The 19,204-nt window shown below is 42.1% G+C and overlaps 1 long non-coding RNA gene across 5 annotated transcripts in view; it reads right to left on the bottom strand.

The window, feature by feature from the left end:
• The window catches only part of LOC134478686 (uncharacterized), a 111,306-nt gene that overhangs the window by 34,186 nt on the left and 57,916 nt on the right, over positions 1–19,204 (bottom strand). For 3 of the 5 annotated variants that reach the window (XR_010051468.1, XR_010051466.1, XR_010051470.1), the window contains exon 2: positions 16,752–16,927. This is a non-coding gene — a long non-coding RNA (uncharacterized LOC134478686). Of the gene's footprint in view, positions 1–16,751; positions 16,928–17,404; positions 17,525–17,907; positions 18,088–19,204 lie in introns of those variants that run through there. The other 2 variants (XR_010051467.1, XR_010051469.1) reach the window with 2 other exon arrangements.

The raw sequence follows: 19,204 nt of genomic DNA on the forward strand, positions 1-19,204 counted from the left end.
CAGATTCCTGACTCCCCAAAACAGTGTAAGATACTCAATGATTGTTATTTTAAACCATATTTGGAGTAATTTGTTAGGTAGCTGTCTTGATTACTTTTCTCATTGCTGAGATGAAATCCCAGTGCCCAAAATTTAGGAATTGAAGGTTTATTTAGCTCACAGTTTGTGGAGCTTGGTCCATAGTTTGTGGAGCTTGGTCTGCTTGGTCCAAGGCAAGGTGGCATGACAGAGGGGCAACAATTCATGGTGACAGAAAACAGCAAAAGCAACGAAAGAGGGAGGAATACAAGAGAAAACTCTTTCTGTCCCTTATACTGTATGTGGGTTACCCACCCTGGAGTGGGTGTAGCACTCACATCCATAATCCCAGCACTAGACAATGAAACAATCACAAAACAGATTGAGCTGCCTCCAAAAAATGCATGTGTTCATGCTGTTTGGGAGGGACATCCAAACACAAAGAATAACAGTAGCAATAGATAACTAATACTGCACCCTAGATTTTTCAAGATTTCAATTATTCTGCCCTTTTGTTTATTTATGTGTCCTAATTTGGGAGTTCTGGGGCTGGGGATTTAGCTCAGCGGCATAAGCACCTGCCTTGCAAGCAGGCAGTCATGAGTTCAATCCCTGGTACCAATAAAGGAAAAAAAAGACTCAGCCTAATTTGGGAGTTCAAACCATGTGACCACAAAAGGAACTCTGGCTATACACAGGGTGATAGTTACTGAATTCAGTCAACACAAGGAGCTTCCAAAGAAAGGTCCATATGGTATTCTTTGAGAACACACTACCACCACCCAGTTTCTGAATGCTTCCATCCCTAGAAGAAGCAGGCCATTCTAAGTGAACTGGTAAAATCACAGAAGTAACTCTCAAAACCTTTGGAAACTGGGCCCACTGACCTCACTACCAAGAGTGATACAGTAGCCTCTACTTTGGAGGTGGACACTGATACAGTCCAACCTCTACTCTATGATAAGCAAAAAGATAAAATCTCTCATGCCAACTGAGTGGAGAGAGAAGTGAACCCAGATCTTCACTGTGAAACATTAGAAAGGACATGACTGAACAGATAGATAGATGAAGACAAGATCGAGAAGAAGGGAATAGAGAGTCCAAAAAGAACAGCCGCATCGGTCAGCTTTCCATTGCTGGGACAAAATGTATGACATATACAGTTTAAAGGAGGAAATGGTTTACTTGGGTCACAGTTTCAGGAGTTTCAGTCCATGGTCAGCTGGCTCCAAGGCACAAGGTCATGGCAGGAGGGTGTGTGGAGCAAAGCTGCTTTCTTCAGGGAACAGAACACAGCAGAAGAGCGCCAGAGAGAAGAACCCAGAAACACACACAGTCCCAAGATCACACCTCCACAGCCTCACACACACACATCAGGAATCGTGCTTTCCTAATCCCCTACATGGCTCCCCAGCCCATCGAGCTGACACTCAAGCTTCATCACTGCAGTCAGGCAGGAGATGAGTACTATAATCAAGACAACAAGAACAAGCTGGAGGTGGAAGCTAGTGCCTATGATCCCAGCATTCTAGGAGTGTGAGAGAAGAGGATTGCAAGCTCAAGCCCAGCCCAGCCAATTTAGTCACTTAGCCACACTGTTACAAACATGAATTTTAAAAAATGGGCTGGGGGTAGAATGCAGTATGAAAGGCCCAGTTTCTATCCCCAGTACAGCAAAAACAAAGCAAAGAAGGAAAGGATGGAACAAATAGGTCTGAGAGAGTATGCACTACCTGGCCTAACTGATGGCCTCCAAATCACAGCTGGCCCTGAATAAAAGACTGTAGACTTAACATTATGGTGTGCTTTTTTAGTGATATCTTTCCATGACTCTGTTGCAGGGCCCTGGAAGCCGGATTAGGTAACAATAGAACACTGAGTAGCAGACTGCAGGGCTGCTCAGTGCTAACGCCAGCCTTTCACACAGTCAGACCATGAACCCATGTGCATCTGACCTTCCATGGCAAGTCAAGTCCACCAACTACCCATAATAGTCCTTCAGCTGACTTACATGTGTGCGCCAGTGTAGACAGGTGTTCACTGTTATGAAGCACACATGTAAGTTTTCTTATTTAATTACTAAACCTGAGCTGCTTATGTTATTTTATTTAGCAGTCTTCAGCAGCGGTGCTTTAAGAAGTACAGAAATGGGCTGGGGATTTAGCTCAGCGGCATAAGCACCTGCCTTGCAAGCAGGCGGTCGTGAGTTCGATCCCTGGTACCGATAAAAACTGAAAAAGACCAAAAAAAAAAAAAAAAAAAAAAAAAAAAAAAAAAAAAAAAAAGAAGTACAGAAATATATCAAGTAGTTTTTGTTCACTGTTAAATGTTATAATGATATGTACAGTATCATGAATACTAGACATGTTATAATCATAATTTTTAAATTAAAATTTTGTTATTTACATATATTGGCCCAAGACAAGTCCTTCTCACTTAGTGCAGTGCAGACAAGCCAGAGGGTTGGACAACGTGGATAGTCCTGGGCCAAGCATCCCATAGACTGACTCTGAGGAGGAACTGGGCAACTCAGGATAAGGATGGCCCAACCCAGACGGATGAAAAATCCCCCAATCATACAGAAGAAGCTGACTGATGGGGAAAAAAGGGGCAAGGCAGACGAGGGAAGGGCCAACTCATGGTTCATAGGCCAAATGGGCACACCAAACTTCCAAGAGGCTGCTGGCTAAGTTACAGGATACATAAAAGTGGGCAATGAAGCACTGAGAAAGGGTCCTGTCTGAGCTATAAACAATGGGGGTCCAAACCCACGAGAGAGAGTATAAAGGAAGAGTACAGGAGGAGGTAGACAGAACTATATGGACTTTTTTCATGCTAATGACTTCTATCACCGTGACAAGACGGCTGAGAAAATTAAGTCATAGAGTGAAAAGGGTTGTCTCATAGTTTTGGAGGTTCTATTCCATGACGGGTTGCTTCTTGGTCTGTGGGGAGGCAATTCATGATGGCTGGGTGAACCTATTCACCACAGCACCATTCAGGGTGTAAAGAGAAAGCAAAAGAGATCAGGATCCCACGACCCCATCTCAGGGCTCATCCCCAGTGACCTAAAAGCCTCCCACTTACTCTCTACTTAATAGTTCTTCTCTCTCCAAACAGCACTGGTGCCCAATCCCTTAACACCATTGGGGAACAACCGTGGTCAAAACTATGGCCTTATTCTTATTGAGGAAGTTTGGAGAACGTTTGCATGGCTGTCTAGCTGAGTATGGGCTTCTTAGAGGAGAGGTAAACCCTAAAAAAGTAACTCAGGACCATTGGGACTACAGGTACTCAGGTGCCCCTGACACAAAAGTGTGAAGCAATCACATGTCTATCTATCCACTTTTGCAACATTTGCAATTTTTTAAGGAATTCTGCACAAATAAGTCAGAATTATTTTCTCCCATTGCACCGAGTCCAGAAATAGCCCATGACCAATGATCCATTACAGCTGCGGGTAGAAATAAATGTACTTGAAACTTTGCAACAGGCTCAATACACAGTCTTGCTCGTAGAAACGCACGTAGCAGTAATCAGTATTCCTCTCCAGGCCCAGACCTGATGGATAATTACAATTAAGCTTCAATGGATTAGCTGCCAGCAGGACAGTAGATGGTGAGCGGTATTTTACATCTCTACTTTTTTTCAGTAAATTTGGGCACATGGGGTTTTTTTTCTTCCTCAGTGTAAAACGAGAAAGAAAGTTATTTTCAATTAATTTAGGAGAACATCAAAATTACAGAAAATTGTACTGTTCCCCATGACAGGATGAATGAGGTGCAGAGTGACTGTCCTCATCATGCTAGAAATGCAAGGGTCACTCACATTACTCACAGAGCCCCTAGTTTACATTTTTCAATTAGGAGATAATCAGTGTGTCATTATGAGTAAAAATTGTTGGAATGACCTTTTGGCTGTATATTTTAACCAGCAAATCTTTGGGGAGGGTTTGATTGAAAGCATGACAGGAGAACAAGGCAAGTTTTACTGGTGATAAATAAGAACAATTATCACACTTATTATCTGATAAATAATTTATTGTGATGTGCCATTAATCTATTGCAAGCCACCTCCTGGGTAGAAACACACCCCAAAGACTGACTTCTTCAGCTTTTCCCAGGATGTGTCAGAAATTCTTGGCTGAAAAGCACAAAGGAAGCATTTACCTGAATATAAAGAGCTGTCACCGCATACTTGATCATCTTAATCAGTGCAGATAAATTATGCCCTTATATTAATGGTAAATCAGTACTTCTCTCTCTGCTTTAAAAAAATCTGTGAGAAGCTGTTTGGAGGAGAATTTGGGAGTCTGTTTTATTTTAAATCTTGCCTTCCATTCTTGCTAAAAGCCATCAGCCTGTGCATTTTAGTCAACACCTGCAACATATTCCTAATTTCAGAGCGGGTACATTATTATAATAGGATAATTAGTACAGAGTACAAAAGGGGCAGAAAAAAAGAAAAAACAGGATAATTAAATCTTTACAATACTCAGCAAATGCAGTTGGTAAGGACTGGATGAATCTATACAAATGATTCCAAATGGTGGATGCTGTAGTCAAAGGATTACAAGGAAAATGATTACATATAGAACACATAATTTACAGAATTATTTTATAATAAACAAAAAGTGCAGGAAGCCTGTCCACACATTAAGACCCTGGATTCAGCTAAGGGCCCGGATCCCACAGCAATGTCCTGCAGGAGTCCAGCTGAAAACCTAGAGCTCATGGCAGCGCCCCTCACAAGTCCTACTGGAGGCCTAGCACCCAAAACAATGTCTCATGCAAGTCTTTTTCACAGCTCTGCACTAGGAAGACCTAGTGGAAGGTCAGCAGTGGAAGCCAGAAAGTCTATACCAGTGGAATGAAAGATCTGTGCCAGTACATTTAAGGTTCTGCACTAGAGCCAGGAAGCAACGCTCAAAGTAAGGACCCAGGCTCCCCCAAAAAAGTACCATAGCCATTCACAGTAACAATGAGGTCTCAACTCCTCCAATGATGAGAACAGCTGAGTCCATATCAGGAAGCCAGCGCGACAAGCTTCTCTTGGAGACTGAACAGCACATATATTCCCTTTCAGAGCCAGGAAGCAATGCTCAAAGTAAGGGCCAGAGCTCCCCCAAAGTGAATCACAGCCATTCTCAGCGACAACAAGGTCCCAAGCTCCTCTGATGATGAGAACATCCAAGTTCACATCAGGAAAGAAGTTCAACAAGTTCCTCCAGGAGAGCCAATGGCAACAGGAAGACCCACAACACTACTTCTTCTTCTCTAGTTCACATTGTTATCCTGGCAACAATCCTCAGGTGAGCCACTCACACGCAGCAATGCATTGATTCAATTCAGCTGGGTGCTATAAGTTGACCACCGGGTATCAATCCACCACAGCGGAGACCACAGAGGAATTTGTTTCTTCTACTGTACTCTGCATGTTGCTAATTCCAGTGGGCAGGTGTTTATTACTTTGAACAGATTTTTGCAATATCCAGGTCAATTTTCCTAGTGACTTCATCCTCTGACCATCTTGAAAAGTAATAATAATACTATTTTACCCCTGTACCCTTGCAGAGACATCATGGTGATTCTTTGGAAGATGAGATTTATGTATTTTGGTACTGGAGACTTAACCCAAGGCCCTTGCAATGAGTTCTATCTCCACTTCCCTTTTTTTATTTTTTGATTTCGAGACAAGGTCTCCACTAAATCACTAAGTTGCCCAGGCTGGGCTCCAACTTGGTGGTCCTCCTGGCGTGGCCTCCCAGAATAGAATACTGAGATTCCAGACATTTGCCATCATGCCTGGCCGAAGAAGAGATTTTAGTAGTACTGCTTCTTTTTTGTGTCTTTTTGTTCTTTTTCCACAAAGAGATATCAAAAAAGTAAATTAATTTGACTTTTTACTGTCTTTGATGTTAAATTTTCTTGGTTAGGTTCCTGCCCTCCTGACACTTACGGATCACTGCGTTGCTATTATTTTCTTAGTCATCCTACCTCTACAGTTGGCCACATTTCACAGGTTCCAAGGACTCAGTATTACACTGATACTAGACAGAATCCATGTTTCATTATCCCAGAAATACAAGCCAATATTACCTGTTGTGGTCTTTCTTGCCAGGGAAGTGAACTGGCCCTGAGAAGCCAAAGGGTTCTCATCCCTGCCTTCAGTTATCTAAAATACTTTTTAAAAGTTGTTCAGAATGTGATTTTACAACCATGGAATATTTTGACATCTGCACATGAAACTCTTCTTTGGGACTACCCAAGTCCCTCCCGCTGCAGCACAAACCTATTGTAAAGTTGGCTTTAGGACAAAGAGAGTCACTGGCCTCTTTTATTCTACAAAAGAGGGGAAGCATCAAAGACATCACAGCGTCCTCCTCATCAGAACCTCTGCAACAGGGGCAGCTGGGAGATGGCTTGCAGGCAGGAGACCTCCTATCCACAGCAAGGGGATGAGCCAGAGCCAGACCCATGGCCCGGAGAGCCAGCCCTGAGAGGACTCAGGCCCACAAGTCTTACAGAGTAGAGCAGCAGAATGGAGAACAATGAATCTCTGCCCTGCAATGTAGTTTTAAATAACCAGTATAGATTATATTAAGTAGCAGAATCTATATTATATTCAACTTAAGGATAGAGCAAGAAGGCTTCTATCCCTATTATAACCAGTCTCTAGCACATCATATGTAACTCACAGAACTTCTCTCAGTGTGAAACCACAAGAAGTGTTTCTTTAAAAGGTAGAAGGACCAGAGGAAAAACGTATCCAGCTTTCTCTTGTCTGACATGAGAAATAGATGTGACTAATGCAAATCAGGGCAAATGAAGATCTTGTGATAATGCAACACTCAGTATTTTAATATCGACACCATGGGAATTCAGGAGGGGGAATTATTTTGCTTTTTCTCTCTCCTGTGTCTGTCTGCATCTGTGTGTATGTGGTCATATCACACAAATGTAGGACTGATAAAAATAAACGGCACAATAAAATGAGTACTGTACAAGGTTCTAACCAAACTTTTCACAAGAATTTCTCTTTTAAAAAAATAATTGACTTTGATCCTCCAGCTCTCCCCTTCCAGAATTTCTCAGAGGATTTGGCAGGAGGCACTTGATTTACAAAGCCTAGCAGAAGGCGCATGGACAAGGCCTTCATTTGAAGCATGTCCAGAGATGGCCCTTCTGCTGCTGGGCCGAGATAGGCCCTTCCAGCAATCCCCACCAAGCAGAACACAGCTCACGCCTCACACGATTCCAGATACCCTCGGGCCTCCCAACTTACCACCTGTGGTTTGGATCTAAGCAAACAGAAAACACAAAAGAGACAAATCATCACTAAATCTCTTAGGCACCGATCCACAAATAGTCACAGCCAAGGGAAATAACCAGGAAGGTTTTGAAGCGATGCTACCAGAAAGGGAATTATGATCTGGTTGGCATCGGGGAAGCTGTTGGGATAAATCAAGTGACTGAAATGTCAATAGTGAGGAATTCAATCTGTGAAGAGAGCACAAAGAGGTGGGAAAGGAGGGCTTGGGCCATAGATCAAAAAGAGATGGACTTGCCATGAAATACAGACGGATGATAAAGGAAGTAGCAACGCTGAAGCTTTATGAGTTAAGGTAAAAGAAATATATGAAATAAAGGGGAATTAGCAATGGGTGCCCTCTCTGCACTACTAAATCAGGGTGAACTCACTGATAAATTACTGTAGAGGGGAAAAAACAGATACCGTGTCCCCATAAATAAGTAAAATGTATCATGCAGCATAAATCTCACTGACGACATCTCGCCTCTCCCTGCCGATGTTACTAAAATGTTCCAGAATCTTCTCCTTCTTCCCCTCCTCTGACTCCCGACTAACTATGGGTGCTGAGGCCCCTGTTTAACTTCTCACCTTTGAATTAGTGACGATATTCTTGGTTTCTGTTTGTTAGGGCCTGTAAGGCACATTTTGACCCCTCTGGGGTTTAAAGACACAAAATAAATAAACCAAACATAAGTAAAATGCTAAGTGACAAGATCACAAAACCCTGCTACTGTAGATTTCAATTACTGAGACATTTCTTAAGGGATCATAAAAAGAGCAAAATGCAGGTCATCCGGGAATTTTTAGAGCTGTGTTGCTGTTAGTGCTCGTTTCATGAAGTGGAAAGGGCAGCTGGAGGTGAGGTAATTTGGGCCTGCTCGAGACAAATAAGAAAGGAACAATCAGGAATCTTGAGGTGAAGGGCACTTGGGAGCATGACCTGATTCCATTTGCTATGCCTTATTTGTGCAACTTCTCACAGATACACAAAATAGGAAAAAGGTGAAGCCATATGAGAGAATTCTACCCTGAAAGTTAAAACTCACAAGGGAAAAATCTGTGAAGCAAAATTACACTGTGAAATGTCATTCTCTAAAGGGCTTAAACAAGAAGTGTGATAAATGTTATTACTTTGCAGTGCCATAAGGGTGTTGAGGACTCAATCACTGCTCTGATTTTGCCCAACAAGTGCAAGGAAGCAGTTACAGGAAAACAGACCCTGTTCTGAAGAGCTTTCGGGGCTAAAAGGCTACAGAGAGAGGCAAAATGGGAAGCCCACTAATACAACCGTCAAACATATAAATAACAGGATCATCACCACCTCATGCTTTCTTGCATTTAAAGGCACCACAAGGTCAGGGTGAGCAAAGAATGAATCAAGTTAAAGGTCAGGAGGGTCCAGAGGAATTCCAGACAAGTACCAAAGGAAAATCAGTCTAACCAATCTCTAAGTCCAACTTCCTTAAAGAGCTCAACAAAACAGTTGCAAGAAATCTCATAAAGTCACTCCAAGATCAGGCAAGTGTATCTAAGCCTGGGGAGGAACAGCTGCACTTCTAATTTGGGTACAGATAAAAGATCATTCAAACAGCTAGAAATTATCACCCATAGGGACCATTCCCACATACAAGATCACAGGAACTTTGTAAACTGTGTCTGTGTGTATTACCAGTAGTGTCAAAATCAATTCTAGTTTTAATGCAAAAGAGAATGATAGTGTTATTTTAAATATTTTTTCATACTTCAGTTTCGCCTTTGAAATGTATCAGCATTGCAGCTGTAATATCCAAAGCCTTCACAGTCTACAATCACCATCGTGAGGTTTTCCAAGAAAAGCCATATACTAAGAGAGATCTCCATACATCATGAAAGAGAAGTGCAAAAAGGACCAAGTATCTAGAGAAAGAGTTTGCATCCCAAATTTTCCCTGTGTATGTGAATGGCTAGCACCAACAAGGAATGCTCCTCCAGTATACAAGGCCATTTCCAACCTTATGGTAAATCAAAGCCACCACCAAAAGCAGGAAGGTAATGTTGTTCCCCAGTGGGGATGCCAAATGCTCATCCTCACATTTCTGTTGAGAGCAAAAAATAGCATGATATACTGCGTTAAAGAAAGAAAGAAGAGCAGAGAAGACAAGAGAAAAGAAAGTTAAGATGGGTGTGGTAGCACATGCCTGAAATCCCAGCACTCAGGAGGCTGAAGCAAGACAACCACTTCAAGGCTGCAGAAGTGAGTTCAAGGCCAGCCTGTACTACATGGCAAGACCTGTCTCAAAAAAATAAAGTAAAAAAAAAAAAAAAATAGTGTATAATATACAGCATGATTCAAATTTTTTAAGTATGACATAAATGTACAATTTTATGAGCACAGAAAACTATCTAAAACAATATACAAAAATGTTTAACAGTGTTTACTCAAGCAAAAATGGGATTGGAGGGAAGACTCATTTTTACTTGATTCATTTCTGTATTTTTTAATTTTCAAAATAAATTGTCTCTTTATAACTTTAAAAAAGCAACTTTATTATTCTCAGAATTCAATCTTGGGGCTTCCTAGGTAATTTGTATGGTTGCTTGTTAAAATCAAATAGCATTTTCTATTCAATTTCCATGATGTCTCTTATTGTCCAGAATTGATCCTCTCTGTGGAAGGAAGACCACATAGATGATCTTAGGTGGGAGGCAAATAAGCTGGAGGCCAGCCTGAATCTAGGGTCAAAGAAAGAAAATTTTTTATCTTAATCAAAGATATTATTAAGAAAATCTGACAAAAACCTATAGGTTCAATAACATCATAAATTATGGATTTTATGACTGCACTACAGTTATGTAAAAGACTATCCTAATGCTCAGAATACTCCATGATGTATTTATGTATAAAGGAGTATCTATTTTATCTTTTGCTTACTCTTAATTGGACCAGGAAAAAACATAGATATAAATACACACAAAGAGAGAAATGCAAATGTGGTTAAATGTTAACATTTGTGTAATCGGGGTGGAGACTACATAAGAATTCTTTGTACTTCTCCTACAACTCCTCTAGTAAGTCTGAAATTATTTCAAAATAAAGTCTTAGAAAATTAGAAAGGAAAGAAAGACAGAAGGGAAAGAAAGGAAATTTGCCTTCTCTCCTACTCTTGCCTTTAAAAGGAGCTGTGTTGGTCTTTCTCTGTGCTATTTAATTGATTTCATCATTTATTCTTGTCAGTAAAGCCATGTACTCAAAAGGAAAATGAAGTAATCACAAATATTTAAGACTGACCGACCCATAAACATATTATAAAATATTTTACGAGTAAATTTTGATAGCAAGTATGATTAACATAACTTATTAGCAGGTGAAAAGATTTAAGGACTCTGGGCAGCCTTAAACTAAATCAGTGCTAGGGTGAAATAGGAACCAAGTTTACCTTCCATAAGCTCTTTCCGTGTGATTTTTAAAGTCAGAATTTTGTGATACTGCAGCTATTCTCCAGTGGAAAATAGCCCCTGGGAAGCTACAAGAGTTCATCAAAGGCAGAGGGTCAGTGTTCTCTGCCTGCTTTGGTGAGACACTGGTCATATTGCTATGTACCCCATAAATCACAAATAATAATATCCTGAGGCATTCTCTTCTGTATTAAAAGATAAGAACTCTGTTTTTGTTTCCAGAGCCATTGCTCTCTTTTCCTGCTTCACACAGCTCATGTAATTCAGAAGATAGGCTTCATTCAAAGAATGAAAAATAGGTGAGTCTGAACCCCAGTGCCTCTCTCCATCAATTCAGCAAGCTGCTGAACGTTATCTGCCTTGTAAGTAGCTTGGCTCTCTCTAACAAGATGAATTCCTTTCTTAAAACATGTTTGTACTTAGGGCTTCACCACCAACTGTGTTTGCACCGCCCTGAGAAAAGTGTATATTGATAGAAGACACCCAAATATGGTCTTTATAGAGTGCAGATAGAGCTTTGTCTTTGAAGAAAAAAAGATAGTGTTTGTAGATAATGGCCTTAGCAATAAAATGAAGAAAAGACATTCTCCATGAATCCTGGGAAGTGGAGAGGCAGGCAGAGCTCCAAAGTCATCATGAAACTATCAATGGGTCCAGGGGCTTTGGGCAGATTCTGTTCTCCTGGACTAAACCCTTGTGCTGTGTGGGCCACAGATCTCAAGGTTCAGTAGCACCAGGAAGCTTGTTGGAAATGTGTCTTGGGCCCCAGCAGTGCAGCAAGACACCCCAGAATAGCAAAATATGCAATGTTAGAGTCTGGCAAATACTCAATTACTAGAAATAATGCAATAGCCAACCTGAGCCTGAGCAAAGAACAAAGGAAAATATACACGTGAAACACTGTTCTGCAATAAACAGAGCCTCGGAAGGGTTCTCATCCAGGCTGAAACATCCTCAGACTGACACCCAAAATTCCCCTATTTCGTCCATGCAACCCACCAGTTCTTCATCCCTCCCCTAGGTTTTGGATCCAAGGCCAGTATTCACCTTAAGTAAAGAACCAAGACTTCATAGCCAAAGGCCTGGAAACTCAGAAATGTGTCCATGTAGAACTACAACATAACCCAGCAATCCCACTACTGGACATATATGCAAAGAACATAAAATCAGTATGTCAAAGGAATACACACACTCCAGTGTGTATTCCAGCACTATTTGCAATAGCCAGGTTATGAGGTCAACCTAATGTCCATTAATAGATGAATGAATAAATAAAACATGCAACATATATACAGTAGAGTACTATTCAACCTTAAGGGAAATAAGCCCTATTATTTGAACAGCACAAATGAACCTAAAGGACATTGTGTCAAATGAAATCAGCCAGAGCCAGAAAGACATAGATATAAATACCACATAAATTTATTTACATTTGGAATTTTTAAAAGTTGAACTCATAGAAGTAGAGAGCTGAATAGTGGATGCCAGGGATCAGGAGAAAGAGAGTTTTGGGTTGGAGAGATATTGGTTGAATGATATAAAATTCATGTTAGATTGAGCCTGTACCTTAGCTATTATGAGTAGCACTTCAATAAACAGCTAAGTACAAATATTTATCTCCCTTTTAGATACATACTCAATAGTAGTTGCCAACATATGATAGCCCTATTTCTGGTTGTTTAGAGAACCTCCATACTGTTTTCCATTGCTAATTTCCAGTCCCACCAACACGCAGAACAGTTTTCTCCGCAGCCTCACCAAAATTTATTGCTTTTTGACTCTTTGTTAATAATTTTCTAATTAAGGGTGAAATATTAGCTCATTGGGGTTTTGATTTGCGTTTTCCTGACAATTACTAATGCTGAGCATTTCTTCTAAGCAACTGCTGTTCATTTGTGTATCTTCTTTTGAGAATCCTCTATTCAAGTCATTTGCCTGCTTATTAATTCAATTATTTGTTGCAGATGGTGGTGATTCTTTGCTTGCTTCCTCTTGCACTGAGTTCCTTATATATTCTTGAAATTAATCCCTGGTTGAGTGAATCATTTACATATATTTTCTCCAATTCCGTAGGTTGTCTTTCCATTGTATTACTTCCTTTGCAGTACAGAAGCTTTTTAGTTTTACTGCCTTGTTGAAAATCAGTTAGCTACAAACATGGAGATATATTTCTGGGCTCTCTGTCCTGTTCATGTTGTCCATGTATTGGTTTTTTATGTCAGAACTATGCTGTTTCAAGGACTATGGCTTTATAATATGTTTTGAATTCAGATATAATCTCTGATCTTGTTCTTTTCACCTAGGATTGCTTTGGCTATTCAGGGTTTTTATGGTTTATGTATTATGTTCTTGAAAATTGATAGAATGGATTTTAAAAGTTCTCACTTGAGAGAAATGTCAGATTTGTAACAAAATGCATGTATGTTCATTAGCCCAATTTAACCAGTTCAATAGATAGATATTTCAAAAATATATTACACATATACAACAAGTATATTTAATTTTTGCCTTTTTCTTTCCTTTTTTTTTTTAAGTACTGGGGGATTGAACACAGGACCTTCACACCGAGCTACATCTCCAGGCCTTTTTTTATGTTTTATTTTGAGGCAAGGAGTTACTAAGCCACTAAGTTGCCCAGATTGGCCTCAAACCTATGATCCTCTTGCCTCAGCCTCCCAGAGTGCTAGGATTATAGGCATGTGCCTCCATGCCTGGCTAAACATTTTTAATTAAAATGAAAGTAAGGTGTTCAAATCTCTGAGCAAGACTCTAGGCCCGAGCATGACTGCACATCCTTTCATATTCGGTGTTTCAGTTTTCGAATCTCAATAGACTATAAGACGAGGTGTAAATTCCATTCCTGTTTTGCCTTTCTTGGCTCACACAAGACCCAGTCCCTGGAGAACTTCACAAAGTAGAGACTGCAATGAATTCTGCCCATTATCTGTGTCACCCGAGCATTGTGTTGCAATTGTGTGGCATATGGTGAGTGCCCAGCAAATCTCTTAAATGGATGGTGAAGTTTGCCCCAGGGAAGTTGGTTCTGCTACACAGAATATCTATTAGGCACCACTGTTGCTTCTGTAACAAAAGTCTGAACATGTCTCATACTGCCAACCTTACTGAGAACAGCTGTCATTTCCATGCCAGAACCAGGTCTACCAAATGCTGCTGCATCCTAGTCTAGCGTGAGGTCCCCAGCTGAGTTCTGCTTCTCTTGTTTTAACCCGTTTTCTGTTATTCTCTAGCAAAGAGTTATAAGAACCACATTGATTGTGCAACATTACCTTACAGAGCGGTGATGAAATCTACCAGCTTTAACTTCCAGTTCACCTGCTTGTTGTAAGACTCAGGAGCAGACCACAAGCAGGCTGGGGAAAGGGATGCCGTGTGGAACTGAGGATCCTGCCTACACTCTGCGGCTTAGGGTTGTGCTAGCCTTGCCTTCCCAGTGGAGTGAGTTCTCTGCTAGGACGTCCTTTATGTAGTTAAAGACACTGGATACCCCTTTCTCTTCCCCTAGCATCCCAGTTTAGTAACCTTCTCTAGACTTTTCTGAAGCCCAGGAGTAGACACAGATTAGATTCCAAGTGGGACATCCAGCTATCTTTACTGCTGAGTTTAAGACTATACTTTAGCCTGTCTTTGTGGTAAATCACAGTCAACATGGACAGAGCAGTTTTTGGTAAGTGGGCAACTGAATGGGATAAGCATTGTTTAGAGGACTGTTATTTCCAATTGTATGCCAAGTGAACAGAGAGCTAAGGGTAAAAACCATAACCACGATTCTACTCTTATTCCCTTTCCTCATCCAAATCTACCAGTAAACATTTTTCTCAGTCTAACACAGTCTAAAAGGGGTAGACGAAGGAGAGGATAAAGGAGGCAGCAGACACTTGGTATAGGGAGAATGACAAGGGCCAGCGCACGTGTGTGGGGACGTCTCATCAAGAGCAGGTCAGCGATAGGTGTTTTGTCCTCACCTAGATCTCATCCTTTCTGTCCCACAGGCTCACCATGGCACAGGCTGAGGAGTCTGTTGCACAGTCTAGCTACACAATAGAAAGCTACCAGAGGACATCTCCAAGCCAAGAATGTGTCCCTGGGTTCTCTTTCCCTTCACAGAGGATGTTGTGGGTGGCATTTGGTCCTCAAAAAGAAATGTCCAGTTCCTGAGTACCTCTAAGGCAACCTTATTAGAAAAAGGACCTTTTCAGATATAATTAAAGTTCATTCTTTAGATGGAATCATTCTGACTAACTAGGTTAACCCTAAATCCAGTAACAAGTGTCCTTGTAAGAGACAAAGAGAAAAGCGAGGCACCATGAAGAGGTTGGGAGGGATTCCCTCCAGGATCCTCAGAACTGCATGTTTTCCTAGCAACAGGACACCTCCATGTCAGGCTGCTGCTCCCCAGATCTGAGGTAGTGCATTTCCACTATTTCCAGTCACCAGGTTTGTGCTCATTTGTTACAGCTGCCCTAGGAAATTAATACAGAGGGTTCCGATGTGTAGAACCAACCTTGACTTTGATTCTTTAGCAACACTAAAGAAATTATATGAGACAAAGAATAGAAAGGCCTTTAATGCAGGCACAGGGGGGCTGCAGAAGAGACGCAGGCACTCTCAGTGAGAACAAAGAAATAGAACTACTTTTATCAGGTCTGGCTGGGGGAGGAGTTTGGAAGGTGGATAAAATGACATATTACCATCTGTCTATGCAAAACAGGACACAGAAAGGTTTACTGGGGGCTGGGAGTAAAGCACTTGGTTGGTTGTGGAGTCTTGGGATTGGAAAGCACTTGGCATGTGCACAAAAAGGGAGCAGGAGGTTTATCTCTGGACCTAGAAGGAGACCGTAGAAGTTACTCTTAGATAAGTTGCTTCTCTGGGCCTGGGACCAAAATGGGCAGATGTCATGTTACAGATAGCTAAGCCCCAGGCTAGCAGAACCTATCAGTGACTTTGCTACTCTTAAATGTCTAAGAGTAAGGAGGTGAAACTTCCGCTTACTGAGTGACTGCAGTGTATCAGGCCCTGTGCGAGGCACTGTCCATAGTGCAGTTCACTCCATGCTTGTAACAACCTTGGAGAGGGGATGTCACCAGTCCCATCTTATGATTAAAACTCAGAGGCTTTGCCCAAGACCAGGCAGCAAGTACACGTTGGAGTTAGGATCCTACTTGAGATTCTGAGATCAGTGTTTTTCCTCCTATACCACAAGTATACATTGACTAAGATTGGAAATCTTTTTATCTCTTAAAAGGCTTTTTTTTTTAAAGCTATTTTTCTATGACTCCATTTCCGCAAGAAACTAGATTCTGTTCCGGGCAGGATAACCAATTCTGGCAAAGGCAGAAATATTCACGACTTGTCATAGAAAATGGGGAGGAAATGTATGAAGCGCCTAAGAATCTGTGCCTGACAGCCTTCCCTGGGCCCCTAGAGGTCAACTAGATCAAAATCTCCCTCATCTACTCATTTCCCCTAAAGCACAAGCATGAACCAGGGCCTGCCTGTTTTGTTTAAACAGGTTGCTCTCAAATGGAGCCAATATGGGCCCCAGTTCTTCCCGGGAAGCCACACAAAATAAATGCAAACCTCCTCCCTCCAACAGCCTTTCAGGAACTGAAGATGATAAACAGGACACAAAGTAGAAATTTCCCTTCCACCAGTCTTTGGTTTCCTTGAATGACCTGATGTCCAATCCCCTCTTCACGCTGGTTCATCTTCCAGACTAACACCAAGCCCACTTCGTTTCTCTTTCAAGTGGACGCCCATGCCTCGTGTCACAGCTTCAGCCATGTGGCTGAGGACAAAGTCACTCTCTCCCTTTAGCATCACCCCACCCCTCTCTCTGCTTCTCAGTTCTCACCTCTCACACTTGAGCTGCTCCAAAATGTCATCCCTCTTCCCAAGGGCAGCTCTGCTGAGAACTCCACAAATGCATTAACTCTCCAGAGTGCTTCAGCAGCCCACTCACCCACCTGCTCTGAAGGCGCCCGTTCCCAAGCGGCACTGTGATCCATCAAGTCGGTTTCCTGTTCCACAGCCCACACAGCACAGCGGAAAATTAATGACACTGACTGTTCCCGCTACAGAAGCAACTCAACTAGACAGCAGCCTTCTCCGCCACGGGGAGGGAGCCCCTCAGTTGAGTCATCTGCAAGAAAAAGGAGGGAGAAACACTTAAGTCTAGGAAAACTATTTGCCTAAGGGCCATAGCAGGGCCTTGGTCCTGCCGACCTAAGTAAAAACTAGGATTCTGCTCATCATTCCATGCTTAATAAGCACTTCACAGCCATGAAGACAGTGATGAAAGGAAGACTTGATTTAAAATCTCAGCCCAGCCCCTGTGGTTAGCAGATGGAGACTCCCAAAACCAATCCCGTGTGATAGGACACAGAGAAAGGACAAAGGACAGGAGGGTCCCTGGGGCATCCTTCACCACTGCTTCGGTCCTGCCCACCTCGCCCAGGTAGGGAAGACTGGCGCCCCCGCCCTCTTCCTCTCCTCTCTCTGTCTTTCCCACTGTGCCCACCCCTCATTTCTGTTCCATGACAGATTCACCACCAGCCCAAAAAGGCTTAGCAGTTACTGACAGGTCTTTGCTGCTCCACACATAGCCACCGGATCCCACCTGTGTCCCGTGTCATCCTCACAAGGAAGCTGCCTCTCTCCACTCCTCTTCTCTCTTCTACTACACAAGGTTACTTAAACAGCTCCTTCCTAAACCAGATTTCCCACCCCAGCACTGTGTACACAGGAGTTCTCGGGACTGACATAATTCGGACCTCGGGGAACCTACTTTAGAGCACTGGTTTTCTATATGTGTCTTAGGGAGACCAAAGTTGTTCTGGGTCACCTCAGGGGCAAAGGGAAGACCCTCAGGACAGCCTTCAGAACCTCTGCAGATTTCTTTCCCATATAAGAGCTCTATGCAAGGTTTAAAAAAATAATACTCTGTCTCCAAAATAAAAGCAATGTCACCACAAGAAATGCAGAATCCAGCAAAACCTTCTCCTCACTTGCCTTATGACCAGGAGACATGAACACAGCCTTGGCATGAAAGAGAAACAGCTAACAAAAGCCTTTGCTGGGGGCAAAAAAAGCCATAAATGGGCAGAATGCTTCCGGTTTCACCTGTTCTTGGAGTGACTCGGGATAATGAGGCCCAGCCCTTCATCATTCAGATGTGAAGATGTAGCCTCTGAGGTCAACAGCTCACCAACCAATCAAGTTTCTCATATATACTTGCGTTGAGAGACTTAAAGGTTCATGCAAGTAATTCCTTAACCTGTATCCAGTTCATTCCATTCAGGTGGCTTTCTAAAAGACATACAATAAAAAATGATGCTGAATGATAGTAAAAAAGAAAGAAATGGATGTGATTAGAGTTTTCTTTGTCTTAAACTCAAGCTCTGTAAATTTGCTCCATGCTGCCTCAAGACTCAGAAAATTATATTCGCTGCATTTTTCAAGGCTGTTCTAAATTTTGAGTGATGAACAATTTCCTAGTTAGAACTTCAAGTAACTCGTGAGATGCCAGTAAGGACTTGCAAGCAAAGAGGCCTCTTTGTGGATGACAGTTCTTATTTGGGCAGATCCTGCCTTGATTTCATTAACATCTGTTTGCTCCCTAACACTGAAGCCTTTCTGCTTATATTGACTGTAAGAAAACAGAATCAGATTAGAACTCAGAGCTGGCCCAACAGAGGCTCCACTGGGTCACAGGGGTGGCCAGGTTTGGGGATTGGTTTGATCACCATATAGAAATATCTCTTTGTCCATGAGCACCTGCAAAGGCATTGTGGGGCGCTCATTAGAAATGCAGACTCCTAGGCACCAGCCCAGACCCACTGAATCAGAGCCTGCATCTTAACAAGATCCCCAGTTAATTTGAATGCACATTGAAGTTTGAGAAGCAGTTCCCAATGGCACCCCGAACTCCTAGATACAGATTTCTCAAACATAGACAAAGACACAGAAAAACTAACCACCACCCTCCACCACAATTCTCATCACCCAGAGAGGCTCTGGTGGCGGGGAGTGGGGTTTGGAGCTCGGCTTTTGTTTATTTCTAGAAGCTTTTGTTGCTGTCCTCATTGATCTTCCGTGAAAATATCAAATGAGAGTTAACTGGGGAAAAGGTGCTTTTGGAGCCAATGTGTTTAGTCATACTTTGGCACACACTGACAAAGATATTCACCCCCAGGGGGCATAATTGTTCTTGAGAAGTGACTTTGTTGTACAGAAAACTTTTTGTTTCCAGAGGCACAGCCTAGGCGACACAGAACAGAATAGAAATGTGGCGATTATCCAGTTCATTTACTTGCTGTACACAGCCGGACAAACCAATCCAGGTAGCGCAGGCCGGAAAAATAAGATTCCAAGGTGCCTGGCTTCTCCAGGTTCACTGCGAACACTGCCCAAATGAACT

This window comes from Cavia porcellus, unplaced genomic scaffold (genome assembly GCF_034190915.1).
Source record: "Cavia porcellus strain 051 isolate PalLab524CR breed Dunkin Hartley unplaced genomic scaffold, mCavPor4.1 scaffold_14, whole genome shotgun sequence".
NCBI lineage: Eukaryota > Metazoa > Chordata > Mammalia > Rodentia > Caviidae > Cavia > Cavia porcellus.